This window comes from Phascolarctos cinereus, unplaced genomic scaffold, assembly GCF_003287225.1.
Source record: "Phascolarctos cinereus isolate Bilbo 61053 unplaced genomic scaffold, phaCin_HiC Scaffold_5;HRSCAF=322, whole genome shotgun sequence".
In the NCBI taxonomy this organism is placed as follows: Eukaryota; Metazoa; Chordata; class Mammalia; order Diprotodontia; family Phascolarctidae; genus Phascolarctos; species Phascolarctos cinereus.
Window position 1 is genome coordinate 14,645,890 of NW_027555958.1, and position 16,412 is coordinate 14,662,301.

The window sequence follows — 16,412 nt, forward strand, 5'->3', positions numbered from 1 at the left end:
GAAATGCTAGCCGTCATTATTTTCCTCTCAAACATCTCTGTCATAGAAACCATGATTTTTAATGTCCTTCTGGGGTAATAATCATGTGGTTTTAAAAATAAATTAATGACCCAGCGCATTGACTGAATTTCCCAGAAATTTGATAATGGATTAATTTCCACAGGTAGCCCAACGTAGTCCTAAAGTGATTCAATGATTCTCAGGCAAAAGCTTTGTACCCGGCAGGGTCTAAGTTTGTGAGCACCCATCTGAGAGAGCTGGTCCAACTCTTTGCCCCACACACATGATGAGGTAAACTGCCCCATCTCCGGAGGGAGAGGTGATGGACTCAAGGGGAAGGATGAGGCTTAAGTTGTTGTTTGTTTAGCTAGGCAATGGGGTTAAGCTCATTTTATTTGCTGTTTGTTAAGGTCCACTCAACCCCTTCCACCCCCGTATCCGCCCAACCCCCAAGTCTTTTTCATGGGAATTGTTGCTTGGCCATATCTCTGTCCTGGTTGAGTTTGGCCCAGTGACCCTGCCTGACAAGAGCTTTCCAATGTAATTCTGTCATCCAAACATGTTGATTCCCTGAATGACCAAAGAAAGCCTCTACATGCAGAGAAACACCAGGTCAAAGCTGGGAGTTCTAAATGGGTCAGGGCGTGCCATGGGGTCACCTGGCCGGCATTCTGCATGCGGCCTTCACTGTATTTGCCATTGGTTTGACTGGTTTTGATTCCCAGACCTGCTTCTGATGCCTGCATGAGCTTGGGGAAGGTTCTTCACCTGCACGGGCCTCAGTTTCCTTTTCTGTAAAATGAGGGGTTCGGACTCTAAGGTCCCTTCCAGCTCTAAATCTGTGAAATCAGGTTAAAAGAAATGGAGAGAGGGAAAAGAAAAGACCTCATGAAAGTGCAAAAGGCAGCAGGGGCTGTGCTAGAATGAAGAGAGAGACAATCCCCCCCCCCCCCCCGTAACTGGGAGTGAGGGCTGGACAATGACACGTATGGGGAGAGGAGCTTCAGGTCCTTCGAACCAGCTGCTGCCTTCTGCCCAGTCAGCGTGTTGCCAGGTGCCCCCTGAGTGAGGGTATCCCTGAATGAAGAATTCCAGGAAACAAAGAGCAGGTCTAGCCTAGAGCCTCTGCGTGCGGCTCCAGGATCTTCAGGACAAAAGTCACTCAAATTGTAACAGAAGTGCGCAGAGGACAGCCGCAGGAGCCAAGGGCATAGATACACACACACACACACACACACACACACACACAGCATCCCTGCCCACTGTCGGCTCCCACAACCGCCACCTGCTGCTTCCACCGGGCTTCTCAGACAGGGCCCGCCTTCCCTCCTGCGTGCTCGTGTCCAAATTCAAGTGTTCATGGATCGAAGGTCGGAGGTCTCCTAGTCCAACCCTCTCATGTTACAGATGTGGAAACTGAGGTCTGAAAAGGAGAGGTGACTGGTCCAAAGTCACACAATGTTATGATGGCAAAGATTTGAATCGAGGCCCCCTGACTCCAAGTCCAGTGGTCTTTCTTCATGAGTGAAGAATATTTAAATTTGCATGTATTCAGTCCTGATGAAAATACTTTTCCTGGAGAGTGACTAAGTAGGGCTTCTTGTTCAATAGTTTTTCAGTCATACCTGAGTCTCCGTGACCCCATTTGGGGTTTTCTTGGCAGAGATATTGGAGGGGTTTGCCATTTCCTTCCCCAGCTCATTTTACAGATGAGGAAACTGAGGCAAACAGGATTAAGTGACTTGCCCAGGGTCACACAGCTAGGAAGTATCTGAGGCTGGATTTCAACGCAGGAAGATAAGTCTTCCTTACTCCAGGCCCAGCGCTTTGTGCACTGTGGCGCCACCTAGCGGCCCTCACTGAGCAGGGCACCACCATAGAACTATGCTGTGTGACCACGAGCAAGTCCCTTTACCTCTGTCTGAGTCTCAGTTTCCTCATTTGTAAAAATGAAGTAATCGTACCTGAGGCAGCCACTTCACGGAGTTGTTTTGGGGATTTCCTGAGACTTTGTCTACAGAGCAATTTGCTGTGGGGTTCAGGTCATGTCTCCAGACCTCAGGGCCATCAGTTATAATCCAGTTCCTAGAGCCACCCCAAGAGCATCCCTCAAATTGGCTCCTGTCAGCCAGGATGATGACCATCTCTTCCTCCTGGTGCTCTCCACCCATAAATGGAAGTGGGAAGGAACCTCAGGGCCATCTCCTCTCATTTGGATCTGACCAGAAGAGCCTTCCCACTCAAAGGGTCAGAACTGGAAGGAGGAAAAAGGCCCAGAGAGAAGGGTGCGGAACCAGCGGGTCCTCTCCCACTCAGGCCTCAGCTTCCTCCTGCAGTAGTGGCTTCCGTAATGGTGACCTGACCATCTTCTGGTATTTTTATAGATAATTGGGAAGAAAGGCGCGGCCAGTGACATCCCCATCTTTGCAGATGATGCGAAACTCTCCTGGGCATGGGAACACCAGACCGGGCACATACCGTATGAAGGTAGGATGGTTCTTTGCCCCTCCGAGTATCTTCTCTGTGTCTCTCTTGCCTCTTCCCCATACAGCGAAAGCTCCATGAGGGCAGGGACTGGTCTTCTTTCTTTCAGCGCCCAGCACAACGCACGGCACAGTAGGTGCTTTAAGTGTTGTGGGAAGCAGGCTGTCAGTCACTATCTGTGGGCTTGGCTGGCCCTCCCATGGCTGCCCATGAGAACGGGCAGAGGGACAATGACTGCAGTGTCCTCGTCCAACCTCCTCACCTTACAGAGCAGGAAACTGAGGCCTGGAAAGGGGAGGGAACTTGCCTGGGGCCTGAAAATCCCAGCTCTAGGAGGGGCCTTAGGAATCATCTCATCTAACCTTCCCCTTTTACAGAGGAGGAAACCAGGGCCCAGAACAGCTAAGTGACTGGCCCCAGGTCCCACAGGAAGAAACCGCGGAGCATTAGGTCTCTGGCTCCAAATCCCAGGCCAAGAGGTGGCCCACGCTGTGATGCATAGAAGCATCCTGGGACTGGCTGGGGAACTCTCTTTGAGGACAGGCCAGTGAAACGCTGGCTCACTGGGCACTGGGGAGCTGTGAGGGAGAGCCAGGGTGAGGCTAGTTCAGGAAACCAGACGTGACTGTGGCCTAGGGCCAGGGCTTTGACTGTTCTTTCCATCCGCCTTTCCCAGCGTCTCTCAGTCCTCCCCCTTGCTGCCCTTTGGCCCCGTGGACATGAACCAGCCCTGAGTTTAGTCTGTGTACAAACTAATGCTGTTGGAACTCATGGGAGAGGGCTTGGGTGAGAAAGGACCAGTCTCTACTGTTTATTACCCATGCAACCTTGGGTGAGTCACTTCCCCAACAGGGGACAATGGAGAGAGCCCTGGCTCCCAAGTCAGATGACCTGGGTTCAAATCCTGCCCCTGAGGCTTCCCCCTGCCCCATACAGTCACTTTCTGGGTGACCTTATTATGAAGTGAGAGGGCTGCACTCTTTGACCTTTGGTCTATGATCCTGGGACCAGCCAAAGGCTCCTTCTGGGCCCCAGAAAAGGGACAGTGGGAATGAGGAGTGAGCACTGAGAGTGATGCTCTTTCATGAGGACAGCTTTCCTGGGGAGGACTTACTGTGACCCACCAGGTTTTCCCCCATGAAGTAACAGCTCTGATGATAACCTTGGCCACCAAGGACTTGCCGTCCTGGGCCCAAGGTGGCCTGCCTCCACTTTGTACCACTTTTTGGTTGTAATTTGGGGGGAGGATGGGGTGCCAGGCCTGTGCTTTTATTGGTGTGGGGATCTCCCATTGTGCAAACTCCCTCCACTAAGAGTTGCCTGGAGGCTCTGAGATGTTAAATGAGAGTCAGAGGCAAGACTTGAACCCAGGCCTTCATGACTTCAAGGCTAATTCCCCATTCCGCCAGACTCCCCCTGTCTCTTGACTGTAGTTCAACCGTGAAGTCTTTCAGAGGGCCTCTTGAAACATTTATTCTGTCCAAAATCCTCACTGAGTTCTTGAGATCAGACCCCTGGTCTTTGGGGCTCTCCTTCATCCTCTGGGAACCCCAACTGGCAAGATGCTTTTCAGATACCTGTTTACCATGTGCATTAAGATGTATCTGAACTGGGCCGAACTGAACTTTTCTGGAGGTGAGCAGCTAAATGGCCCTGGTTCTAGATCATCAGCTCTGGGGCCAGAGACTCTGGGTCTAAAGGCCACCTCTGATGCTTGCTCCCAGTGTATTTTTGGGCAAGGGGCCTCAGTTGTAAAACTCTTCATGACCCCATTTGGGGTTATCTTGGTAGAGCTACAGGAGTGGTTTGCCATTTCCTTCTCCAGCTCATTTGACAGATGAGGAAACTGAGGCAAACAGGGTGAAGTGACTTGCCCAGGGTCACACAGCTAGCAGGTGTCTTGAGGTCGGATTTGAACTCAGGTCTTCTTGACTCCAGGCCTGGTGCTCTTTCCTCTGCAGCGCCACCTAGTGGCCGCTACCAGCTCTCGCGCTCTCGCTCTCGCTCTCTCTCTCTCTCTCTCTCTCTCTCTCTCTCTCTCTCTCTCTCTCTCTCTCTCTCCCTCTCGGACCCTCTTTTAAGAGTCTTTCTCAAGCAGATTCCCAACAGAGCCTTGTGCACCAAAGGCACTTATTTACCATTACAGAGGCATTGACTAATGCTTTTGCTTCCTACTCCTCAGATGCTTCCCGTTCTTAGGCCCCCAGTTCATTTCGTCTATAAAGTGAGGGTCTGGAGGCCAGATGAGTGCTGAGGTTCCTTCTACTTCGAGATCTGAAATCTGTTTTCTGCCTGTCTTTTTTCTTACTTTGCAGCTGTCTTGTTCATTCCTTGTCCCTTTTCTTTCTGCTTCTCCTGGTAGAAGCTTAGGAAGTGTTTGCAAAATCATCCTTTTCTTCCTCATTTTACAACGGTCCTCTTGGAGAACGAAGGATGAAGAGCAGCAGTCCTGGGAGAATCCTTTAGGGAAAAAAAAGCCAGCGGGCTCTTACTGGTCCATCCGCAGCCTGGAGCCGGTGAAACCGGAGCCAGCCCCCACCTGAATAATTCAGTGACTTGTATCGATTTCTCTCTGGTGCACAGGAAAGTTCTAGGACCAAAGGGAAGGATTAATTTTCCCCAGGAAAAATCTCTGCTCTGCCCAAGTTCGTGGTGTTCTCGTACAGGCTTTCTGGGCATCTCCTTGATTAAAATATCACCACGAAGATAATAAAACTCAGGAATACCTCTGTCAGCAGAAAGATGTGCTGCAGCACAAGCAGGGCGTTGGAAGCAAGCTCGGGACTCCCAGCCCCGGAAACAGAAACAAACAACAACCAGAAGCCCCAAAGCACCTGCTCTCGTTGGCGCTTGTGGGAGCCCTCCCTGCCCTCCCCCCCCCCCGCACTGTGAACAGGGTGAAGAAGCTGGGATCAGCTCGCGGGATCACAGTGACAAAGACTCAGGGCCGGGAGGGGGCCTGCGGGGTGGCCTGCAGAAACCGGCCCAGAGAGGCGAAGTGATTCGCACACTGCTCCTACGTGTTCCAGGCAGGATTTGAGGCCAAGTCTCTTAAGAGCTGCCCTTGGCCCGTGCCCCCTCCGCTTTCCCCTCCCTGTCTTGTAGATCTCATTCACTGCCGCAGCTTCCGCTTCCACTTCCCACCAGATGCAGACCTCCACCCCGATCTCTTCGGGGCTCCAGTCTGACCTTTATTCTGGGCTCTAGACCAGCATCTCCCCTGGTCGGCAGGTCCACCCTGATGTCCCCCGTGCATCACGTTCTGAGCAGGTCCCAGCCCAAGCTCATTCCCTGCCCCGCCCCCGCCCGGACCCACCGCTCTTGACATCAGTATTTTTCCCCTTTTATGGCAGACCCCGTCTCCCCTGGATAATCTTGCCCTTACCTTTGGCTCCTGTCTCTTCCCTTTCCCAATCCGTTTAGTGGATTAGACCTCCCAAGCGTCTCTAACCTTTTTTTCCTTCCTTCTTTTACCACAGCTTGAACTATGATAGGAGCTTTCTAATTGACCTTCCTGCCTCTCCCCAACTCATCATGCCTCTGTCACAACCAGGGTGACCTTGGGCAAGTCGTTGTACTTCAGTTTCCTTTGTAAAATAAGGGGGTTGGGGGCAGCTAGGTGGTGCATCGGATAGAGCACCGGCCCTGAAGTCAGGAGGAGCTGAGTTCAAATCCAGCCTCAGACCAAACACTTGACACTTACTAGCTGTATGACCCTGGGCAAATCACTTAACCCCAACTGCCTAAAAAAAAAAAGGAGGTTGGCCAGGATGGCCTCAGGTTCGTTCCAGCCCTAGAGCTGGAATCCTCTTCATTTTCCCTATGCGCAGAAATGGTTGTTTTAATGTGCTCAAAGGTCAAAGAAGCAGCTCAAGATTTGAAATCAAAAAGACCTGGGTTTGAATCCGCACTCTGCCACTTAATAACCCATGTGACCCGAAGAAAGTTCTTTTCCCTCCCCTGGACCTCACTTTTTTTTAATTTATTTTTAGTTTGCAACATTCACTTCTATCAGATTTTGAATTCTAAGTTTTCTCCCTCTCCCTTTCCTCCCACTTCCTCAAGATGGCTGCAATCTAATATAGGCCATATGCGTAAAATCATATTAAACATATTTCCACATTAGTCATGTTGTAAAGAGGACTTGGAACCAAAGGGGAAAACCATAAGAAAGAAGAAATAAAACAAAACAAAAAAAGAAAATAATTTCCTTCATTCTGCATTCAGACTCCGTAGTTCTCCCTCTGGATGTGGATAGTATTTTCCATCATGAGTTTTTTGGAGATGTCTTGGATCCTTGCATTGCTGGGAAGAGCTAAGTCTGTCATAATTGATCGTCACACAACGTAGCTGTTAGGGTGTACGACGTTCTCCTGGTTCTGCTCACTTCACTCAGCTTCAGTTCATTTAAGTCTTCCCAGGTGTTTCTGAAGCCCGCCTGCTCATCACTTCTTAGAGCACAATAGTATTCCATTACATTCATATACCACAGCTTGTTCAGCTGTTCCCCAGTTGATGGGCATCCTCTCCATTTCCAATTCTTGACCGCTGCTAAGAGAGCTGCTGTAAACATTTTTGTGCCTGTGGTGGACCTTACTGGTTTTCGGTTTTGGTTTTGGTGAGGCAGTTGGGGTTAAGTGACTTACCCAGAGTCACACAGCTGGTGAGTGTTATGTGTCTGAGGCCGGATTTGAACTCAGCCCTCCCGACCCCGGGGCTGGTGCTCTATCCACGGTGCCACCCAGCTGCCCCGACCTCACTCTCTTTATCTGCATCGTGGACGCTCTTCCTCCTCCCCTTTGCCCCCTCTTCCCCCCTTAAAGGCTCCGCTGCAAGGTCTTCTCCCTCATGAAGATGTTCCTTGATTCCTCCAGTTGTTAGTACCTCTCCAAGTCTGTAAAATGGGGACAATACTACCTTATTCCCTGCCTCCTACTGTTGTTCCGAAGCTCGATTGAGATCATGTACATAAAGCACTTTGCAGATTTGAAAACGTACAAATTTCAGCTCTTAATCATTCTCAGCACTTCCTTCGGCTCCCAGTCCCTGTCCTTCTGCTTTCTGGGTCTGGCTGCATGGTCATACTGCGGGGGCGGCTGGACTGGGCTCCTCACAATGTTCAGCTAAAGCACTGAGTGTCTCTGGCAGGAGCGTGTGTCCTCTTCGGTTTCTGGAAATTGCCAAGCGTTTATTCCCTCAGCTTGCAGCCTATTCAATATAACTGGACGTCAGATTTCCTTTAAAACCTGGAAATTTGATCCCTACTACAAAAATGGCAATGACTCCCCCTTTTTAAAAAGCTTAACTGTTGCCTTTTGTTTTTGTACCAAAGTTGTTTCTCCTTCAGATAGGAAAAACAAACAAACACAGCTCATCTTTTACCCAGGCTTCTGGGACACCTGCTCTTTACCAACCTGCTATATTTGTGACTACATCATCTCTGAACTCATCAGCTCCCACCAGGTTCAGTTGAGTCCAGTGTTTCTTAAGGGCCACCTTGCTGAGCGTGAAACGCTGTCCTTGGTGCTGAGGGAGATGCAAAGATCCATTGAGACAGGTGTGTCGAAGAGATGGAGAAACTCCAAGTGACATTGATGTCCTAGTCCTCAGGGCTCAGTGAGCAAGTGGTGAAAGCCAGGAAGGCGGGGAACAGGGATGCTTTGGCCCTGCAGTTTACTGGTCCTTCCTTCCTCTAGGAAAACCGCTTGGATTTGGCATCTGAGGGTCCCTAAAGAATGGACCCTAGCGATCATTGAGTTATCTATTCCTTTTTCAGCTTCATTTATCCATTTATTCAGTCATCCATCCCTACAAACATTTTTATAGACTGTTTTATTTTTGTTTTTGTCTTCTCTATACCTGGGATGAAGAAGGTGCTTAGTAAGTGTTTGATTAGCCACCTACAACATACTGCCTCTACCAGCAAAAGAGAGGACAAAGACAAGGCTGCAATAGCCTTCTAGTATTCAGTTGTTATTATTTCTCAGTTGAAATTTTTTTTAAAAAAAATTGACGTCAGATCCAGAGTTTGGAATTAAACCCACAAGTCCAAGAAATTGGTATATCATTAATTTGTGCTCCAGAAGTTATTGCCAACATGGCAGAAGTTTCTAGTAGGCTTTGTCACTCCCTTTATCTCTCTTCCCCAGGTTCATTCATCACATTCTCTCATCCGTTCCATTCAACAAATATTCATTAAATGCCTGCTGTATGTGATGTACTGTGTTGGGCACACACCAATAAACCACACATGGTCCTTGCTCTGTAATCTAGTGGAGGTAAAAGGAAATGTATTCGTGTGTGTGTGTGTGTGTGTGTGTGTGTGTGTGTGTGAGAGAGAGAGAGAGAGAGAGAGAGAGAGAGAGAGAGAGAGAGACAGACAGACAGACAGACAGAGACAGAGAGACAAAGAGGTATAAAGTGCTTGGCACATAGGAGTTTGTTGATTGATAAGTAGAATCTAAATTTCAAGTGCACAAGAGGGTGGTATAAAATGTATGAAATTAAGTGAGTAACAGGTCACAATTATTGGGAAATCATGAAAGACCACAGAAGAGCTGAGCCTTGAAGGATGGGTAGGGATGAAGGGAGATGACATTCCAAACAGAAGTAACTATAGAAGCAGAGACAGAGAGGTGGGACAGTGCTGGATGGCTTCAAAGAATGGCTGGAAGAGTAGCTGAGAGAAAGCCAGAAAAGCCAACTGGAGTCAGATTGTGTAATAGCTTCAAGGTCGGGTCATAGACTTTAGCCTTTTTTTTTTCTTTGGTGGGCAGGAGGGAGCTATTCTGCACAGTGGTAAGACCTGCATGAGGGAGAATGGGCCCAGAGAAAGTAAAGTGACTTGTCCATGGCCCCATTTAGTTAATGGCAGAACTGGGAGCACAGTGTGTGCCAGTCTGGCTGTGGAGTTAGAGGACAAGGGTTCAAAACCCACCTTGGATCCTAACCACCAATATGGCTTCAGTTGAGTTATTTCACCTCCCTGGGCCTCAGTTTCTGCTTCTGTAAAATAAAGGCATTGGTCTAGATGGCCTTTGAAGCCCCTTCCACCCTAGAGCTATGAACCTGTCCTGCCAGGGGGTAGGGAACAGATGGGGCCAAACCTTGCATGTATCAGCAGACACTGACAGGGTGTAAGTTGTTTTTGTGTAGCTGTTTTTCTTTATTAATACAGAAGAGTGTTCAGTTCTGTAGGGTAGAGGGCTATTACCTAGAAAAGACTTTAAGTAAGAAACAAGACGTTAACAGGAGGGGGTTAGGTTTGATCAGGAAGAATTTCTAGAATGTAAAGGTCTCTAAACACTGAAAGAAGCCACCGAAGGGGTTGAAGGGCTCTAGGGGAAAAGAACAAAACCAAACCAAAATCTCTGAAGCAATACCATTTGAGGTCATTTACAGGCAGCATTTGAGACTGTGCTGGGTACATTTTGTCCCTGCTCAGATTCAGGGTTTTCATCGGAGAAGTGCCCCCTATAGAAGGGATGAGAATTCTTAGGAGAGTCCAAACTCGCTAGGTTGTGAGTAGCTCCTGAGGGTGGCTCGTGGGCAGCCGCCAGCCCCGGGAGACCTGAAGTGCCCAAGTTCAAGTTGTTCCCGTCTTGGTACACTCATGACAAGGCAAATTGGAGGCCAGCAGAAGAGCCCTGGAGCGAGCTCCCGGCCCCCAGCCAAGGGAACATTACTTGCACCTTCTTTAATCTTCTTGCCCCCAATAAAGCTTAAGGAAAAAGTCCTTAGCGTCCACCCCCATCTCCACTCATTATGGGCACCTGAAAGTATCACAAGATTTTCAGTTGTGTTCAAGAGCTCTTTAGTGTTGCGTGTTTTTATTTTATTCTACATTTTTAAAAATTCAGTACCTTTTTTTGCGACATATATGCTGTTTATTAATCTTCAGAATATTGGATTAACAAGGACTTCCTACTGACCTGTGCCTTGGTCAGCCCCTATCTGGTATGTTGTATTCATTTCTGGACTCCATGGTTTAGGAAGATCATCAGATAGCTAGGGAGCGTCTAGAGGAGGGTGACCGGGAGGGCAGGTCTGGGTGGGGGAACTGGGCATGTTTAGCTTGGAGGAGGGAGGGCTCATACACCTCTCTTCATGCATTGGACTTATATGGAAAAAGCTCAAGGGAGCACAGATCTATAGCTGGAAGGGACCTCAGGGACCATCTAGTCCAATCCTCTAAATTCACAGTTAAAGGCAGATGGAGGTGAAGTGACTTGGCCATGTTCTCACAGCTACTACATATCTGAGGTGGGATTTGAACCCAGGTCTTCATCACTGCAAGTCCATCATTCTGTACACTATGCCGTACCCCTCAGGTTAGACGTGTTCTCTTTGGTTCCAGGGAAAAAGGATGGAAGTCACAAAGAGGTATATTTAGGGTCAGCGTCAGGAGAAAGTTATTGTTGATGAAAGCTCTCCAAGAGTGGAATAGACTGGTCACATTAGGAGGTATCGGGCTTCTCCTTACTGGCAGTTTTCAAAGGAGAGTGCGCATTAGAGGGCCTCTGGATGGAGGTGGGCCTTCTGTCTCGGAATCCCTGGTGCTGCTGGGTAACTGAGTTTGCTGTATTATTAAGCGGAAAAAAGGATTTGCAGCATTAATTAAATCCTATTGCTGAGGATAGAATGGGGAGGATTCTGTGGGCAGAGAGTTAGGATCGCGGGCTGAGAGCTGGCAGGGACAGGAGAGATGAACCAAGCAAGAGGAAGAGGCTCTCTGAGGTCCCCCGAGCTCGTGGCTGGGCGTGCCGGGCGCCTCCTCAGCAGGTCCGTTTACCGAACGTTAACATACCTCTCGGCGACAGAGCGCCGTGCTAGACGCTGGGGGAATGTCTCAGACTTAGGTGACAGCACTGATCGCGGTGGTTGGGAGGAGGGCGAGGTAGGCGACGTTGACGGCAATCTTAATGAGCTGATGGCGGCAGTGGCGATGGTGATGATTCTGGAGAGACCTCGTGGCCTACTGGGTACAGAGCTTAGAGTCAGGAAGGCAGGGGTTCGAGACCTGCCTCTGGCTTACCCAAGTGACCCTGGAGAAGTCATACAACTTCTGAGGGTCCCAGGCAGCCCTTCAAGATAAGTTATCAAAGAGCTGCCAGCCGGTGTCGGGAAAGGAGCTTCTGCTTTCCACTGATAAATGGCATTTTCATTTGCACACTGCTTTCTCCACATTACTCACTGGAGAATCACAATATCCCCATTTTACTGAAGAGATAACTGGGGCTCAAGACTTGCCCATGGTCACACAGCAGCTAGTATTCAAGTAGGAGTTGAACCCAGCTCTTTCAGACTCCAAGTCCACAAATACATCCATGATTCCTACTGTCTTGGAGCTTCCAGTCCAGGTAGTGGGCCCAGCCAAACACAGGCAGATCCAAATGTGCTCAGATAGACAAAATCACACTCAGTAAGTAAGTACACTGGAGATTCCAAAGTGCCAGTGCATTCCAAGGACAGGAAGATCGTTAGTGCCTGCAGGAAATCAGGGAAAGCTTCCTGGAGAAGATGGCACAGACACACAGGGAGAGATATTAACGGTCCACAAGAGAGGGAGGAAATGTAGTGGGAGCAGGTCCTGGAGGAAGAGGGAGGACATGAGAACAGAACTTGGGGGCTCGAGGGAGACGTTTAGAGCAGCTGACCCATGTAAGATCTGGGATCAGAAGCTCTCGCTGAGGGGTGTGACATTCAGAGTGAGGGGGTGATCAGCCCTCCCGCCCTCGCCAGACCATGGCCAGAGTGTTGTGTCTACATTTGGGCCTTGCATTTCAGGAAGGACATTGGAAAAAGGGAGCATGAATGGGGCAGAAGCACTGAGGATGGTGAAGGGTTGTAGATTGTGCTATATGAGCATCAGTGGCAAAACTGGGGAAATTTTAGTGTCCAGAAGAGAAAACTGAAGCAGGCATGAGGAGGGCTGGTGTGTGGAAGAAGAATTAGCTTTGTTCTGCTTGACCCAGAGGAGAGAAGGAGAAGGCAGTGGGGGGTGGGGGGGGGATAGCAGAGAGTCAGCCTTAGGTTTGAATGGAAGATACTTGGAAGTATCTCAAAGTGGAATGAGCTGCCCCGAGAAGTAGTGAGTCCCCCTCCCTGGAGGCAGGCAAACAAAGGCCATGGGCCAAGTTGACGGTAGAAAGATTCCTGTCCTGGCTGAGGCTGGACTGGCGGACCTTTGAGGTCCCTTCCCACCCTGAGATTCTGTGGCTGTTGCTGAGGGGAGGAGGCTTGCCAGCCTGGACTGAGGCACCATTTGTGTAGAGAAGTCTTTGGTCCAGTTTCTGGAATCACACTTTGGTTCGTTAACTGTTTCATTGAGTTGTTGTATTTGGGAGTAGGGGAAGCCCTCTGACAGCTCTGGGAAGTGGCAAGTGGCCAGGAGGAAGGTCTTTCTTTCAGATTTGGCTCAGGGCATTTGGAGAAGGCTGCTCAGAGCCCAGGGCATGCAGTCTTTGGGCTCCAGAAGGTGCCTGATGGTTCACAACAAACGACCAGGCCTTGGCTTATGCCAGGGAGTATCCTGCACCCAGATGGGTCTCCTGGGTCCCTTGAGGACTTTCTCATCCTGCCCTGTGGAAGCCATCCAGCCCAGCACCAGCTGTTTAGAGGTAGTCAGAACGTCTCTAGTTTTGGCCTCTTGGAGGGAGGGAAGGAGGGAGAGTGATGGAGGCCATATGGCTCAAAATGCACTTAGACAATCTCTTTCTCCCTCCTCTTAATGAATCCTTTGCTGTCGACATTTGACTTCAGTAATGTGTTTTCTTCTTTTTGCTCAATAGTCTGCTTTTGGGTACAGTTGGTACTGTGCTGAGCCCTCTGTGGCTAGGGCCAGGAAATCTTGGGAAACTGCCCTGAAGATAGATAGGGTCTGCCTGGTGAAGGGAACTGGGGCTAAGTGAGGGGGTAGGGGCACAGTGACGTTAGAGTTGCCCGGGCTGCCTGCCTCCCTTTCAACACTATGGCTGGCACGTTGAACCTGAGGCCCAGACTGAGAGAGGCTAATGAAAGGAGGGGGGGAGGGCATGGCATACCTTGAGAGACAGATTAAGTGGACATGTCCAGTTATGGGAAGAGAGGAGTTTCCAGCTTTCTAAAGAAAGAATTTCTGTAAGATCCTTTGGTACGTATGCCTATCTTGTCCCCTTGACCCTTAGACCAGTAATTGACACCATTGTCCAGAAAGCCAAGCCAGGAAAACACATACGCATTTTGCAAGCTGCCCACACTTTCAGAAGGTACCTGACAATGCTATTGTGTGTGTCTGTGCGCACACATGCATGTGTGTGTGTGTAAGAAAGAGAGAGAAAGAGAGAGAACAAGAGAGAGAAAGAACGAGAGAGAGAGAGAGAGAGAGAGAGAGAGAGAGAGAGAGAGAGAGACACTGAGAGAGAGAGAATGGGCAACCCTTTCAGATACAAGCTCAGTAATTCAGAAAGCTGTGTGGGAAGCAAAAACATTACTAGAGGCAGTGAGTAAAGAGGCTGTGTTGTGGTGGCCAAATGGTGGTGAACATGGGCTAATAAATCTAGAGCTGGAAAGGACCTCAGAGGCCACTGAGTGCAACATCCTCATTTTGCACATGGGGAAACTGAGGCCCAGGAAGGGTAAAGTGACTTGAGTTTACCAGTTTATTTAGAACTGGAAGTGGCCTCAGAGACCACATAGTCTAACCTTGTTTGTTTATAGATGAAGAAACAACAGAGGCCAAGAGAGGCCAAGGGATTTATCCAGTGCCACATACAATAGGTCAAAGAGGCAGGATTTGAACCTAGGTCCTTTGATTCCAAAGCCAATGCTTGCTTTAATTTAGTGTGTGTGTGTGTGTGTGTGTGTGTGTGTGTGTGTGTGTGTGTGTATAGGGAGATAATTTACCCATCTCCTATCCTTCACACCGTCTTATCTTTTGCTCCTACTGACCCTCTTCATTAAACTCATGAAACTAATCAATGAGCATTTATTAAACACTTCCTATGTGCACTATAGACACTGTGGTAGGTGCCTGGGATATAGAAACAAAAACAAAACAGACCCTGCCCTCAAGGAGCTTACTTTCTATCAGAGGAAATAATGTGGGTATACATAAGTAAATGCAGCATATATACAAAATGAAGGTCATTTGCTAGGGAGGGGGAAACGCTAGCAGCGGGGGAGATCAGAAAATGTCCCATGGAGGGGTTGGCATTTGAGTTGAGCTTTGAAGAAATCCAGGGTTTCTAACAGACAGAGGTGAGGAGGTCACACATTTCAGGCATGGGGGACAGAGAGTGATTCTCCTTGGCAGAAGAGCAGAGAACATGAGGAGAAGAGTTCGAGATGGTAGAATGTTGTAGAGAGCCTTGAATTTCAGACAAAGGCCTTTGAAATCTATTCTGGAGCATGACCAATATGGAAATATGTTCTGCATGACAGCACATGTATACTTTATATCAAATTGCCTTCTCAAGGAGGGGGACGGGAAGGAGGGACAGAATTTGGAACACAATTTTATTTTTTTGTTTTTGTTTTTGGTGAGGTAATTGGGGTTAAGTGACTTGCCCAGGGTATCACAGCTAGTAAGTGTCAAGTGTTAGAGGTCAGATTTGAACTCAGGTCCTCCTGACTCCAAAGCCAGAGCTCTGTCCATTGTGTTACCCAACTGCCCCTGGAACACAATTTTTAAAAAAGCTAACATTAAAAGTTGTTTTTACATGTAATTGAGGATTTTTTTTTAATTTTTAAAAAACATTTTAAAGAAATTTATTCTGGAGGCAAAAAGTAACATCTCCAGCTTCCCAAGATCAAGGGCTGCTTCTTTTTCAGTCTTTTTGTCCTCACAGATACTTGTTCCTAGTAGGCTATTAACAAAAAAATACATATGATAGGTTTTTATTGATATCTTTTTTTTAAACATCACAGTAGTTTCCTCTAGTATCTTCTCCCTTGCCCCTCCAAAAAAGCCATGCCATATAACAAAGTAAGAGGGGAAAAAATTAGCGGGACTGCTCAATACATTAAAAAAAAAGTCTGAAAATATGAACAATGTACAATATTTGCAGACCTCTCACCTCCTCAAAGGGGTGGGGTGGGAGTGTCTTCTTATATTTCTTCTTCGTAATTTTGTAACATTCACTTTGTGTGTGTGTGGTTGTTGTTTCCCTTTACACTGTTGTGTTTGTTATATGCTATATAGATACATTGTGTCTATTGTTTTCTTGGCTCTGCCTACTTCACTCTGCATCAGTTCGTGTAGATCTGTCCAGATTTCTCTGCATTCGTCTCATTCGTCATTTCTTACAGCACGGGCATATTTCTTTGGCTTAGCCATTTCTCAGTTGTTGGGCACCTCCTTTGTTTCCAATTCTTTGCTAACACAAAAAGTACTGCTATATTTTGGTATATGTGAAGACTTCATTCTTATCAATGGCTTCCTTCAGGTACAAGCCTAGGAATGGAATCTCTGAGTCAAAGATGTGTAGACACCTGAGTTACCTTATTTGTGTGATTCCAAATTGCTTTCGAAAATGTTCTCAGATTCATAGTTCCACCAGCTATGCACAAGTGTGCCTATCTTCCCATAGCTCTTCCAACCTTGGTTTCCGTCTTTTGTCCTTTTTGCTAATTTGCTGGGTATGAGATGAACATTCCTGGTGGTTGTGATATGTATTTCTCTTATTATTAGATTTGGAACATTCTTTTCATATGCTTATTTAATAGTTTATCATTCTTTTGAGAATTGTTTATTCATCTCATTTGACCATTCATCTATTGAGGAACAGCTACCCAGTAGACTCTTAAATGTTTGTTGAATTGAACTGGGCCTTTCTCCAACCCCACCCATGATGAAACAGGCCGGAGTCCGTCCAACCATGCCAGCCTTCTCCAGGAAGTATTGTTCTTTGTGGTTTCCCATTCCTGTAAGTCCCAGCCCAGTCCCAGCC

At 48.0% G+C, this 16,412-nt stretch overlaps 1 protein-coding gene across 1 annotated transcript in view; it reads left to right on the forward strand.

The window, feature by feature from the left end:
* MAP3K13 (mitogen-activated protein kinase kinase kinase 13) overlaps positions 1-16,412 on the forward strand; it is a 151,847-nt gene that overhangs the window by 98,559 nt on the left and 36,876 nt on the right. Inside the window, 1 exon segment of the mRNA XM_078154689.1 lies at positions 2,385-2,487. The gene's annotated coding sequence lies outside the window, so the exon portion shown is untranslated.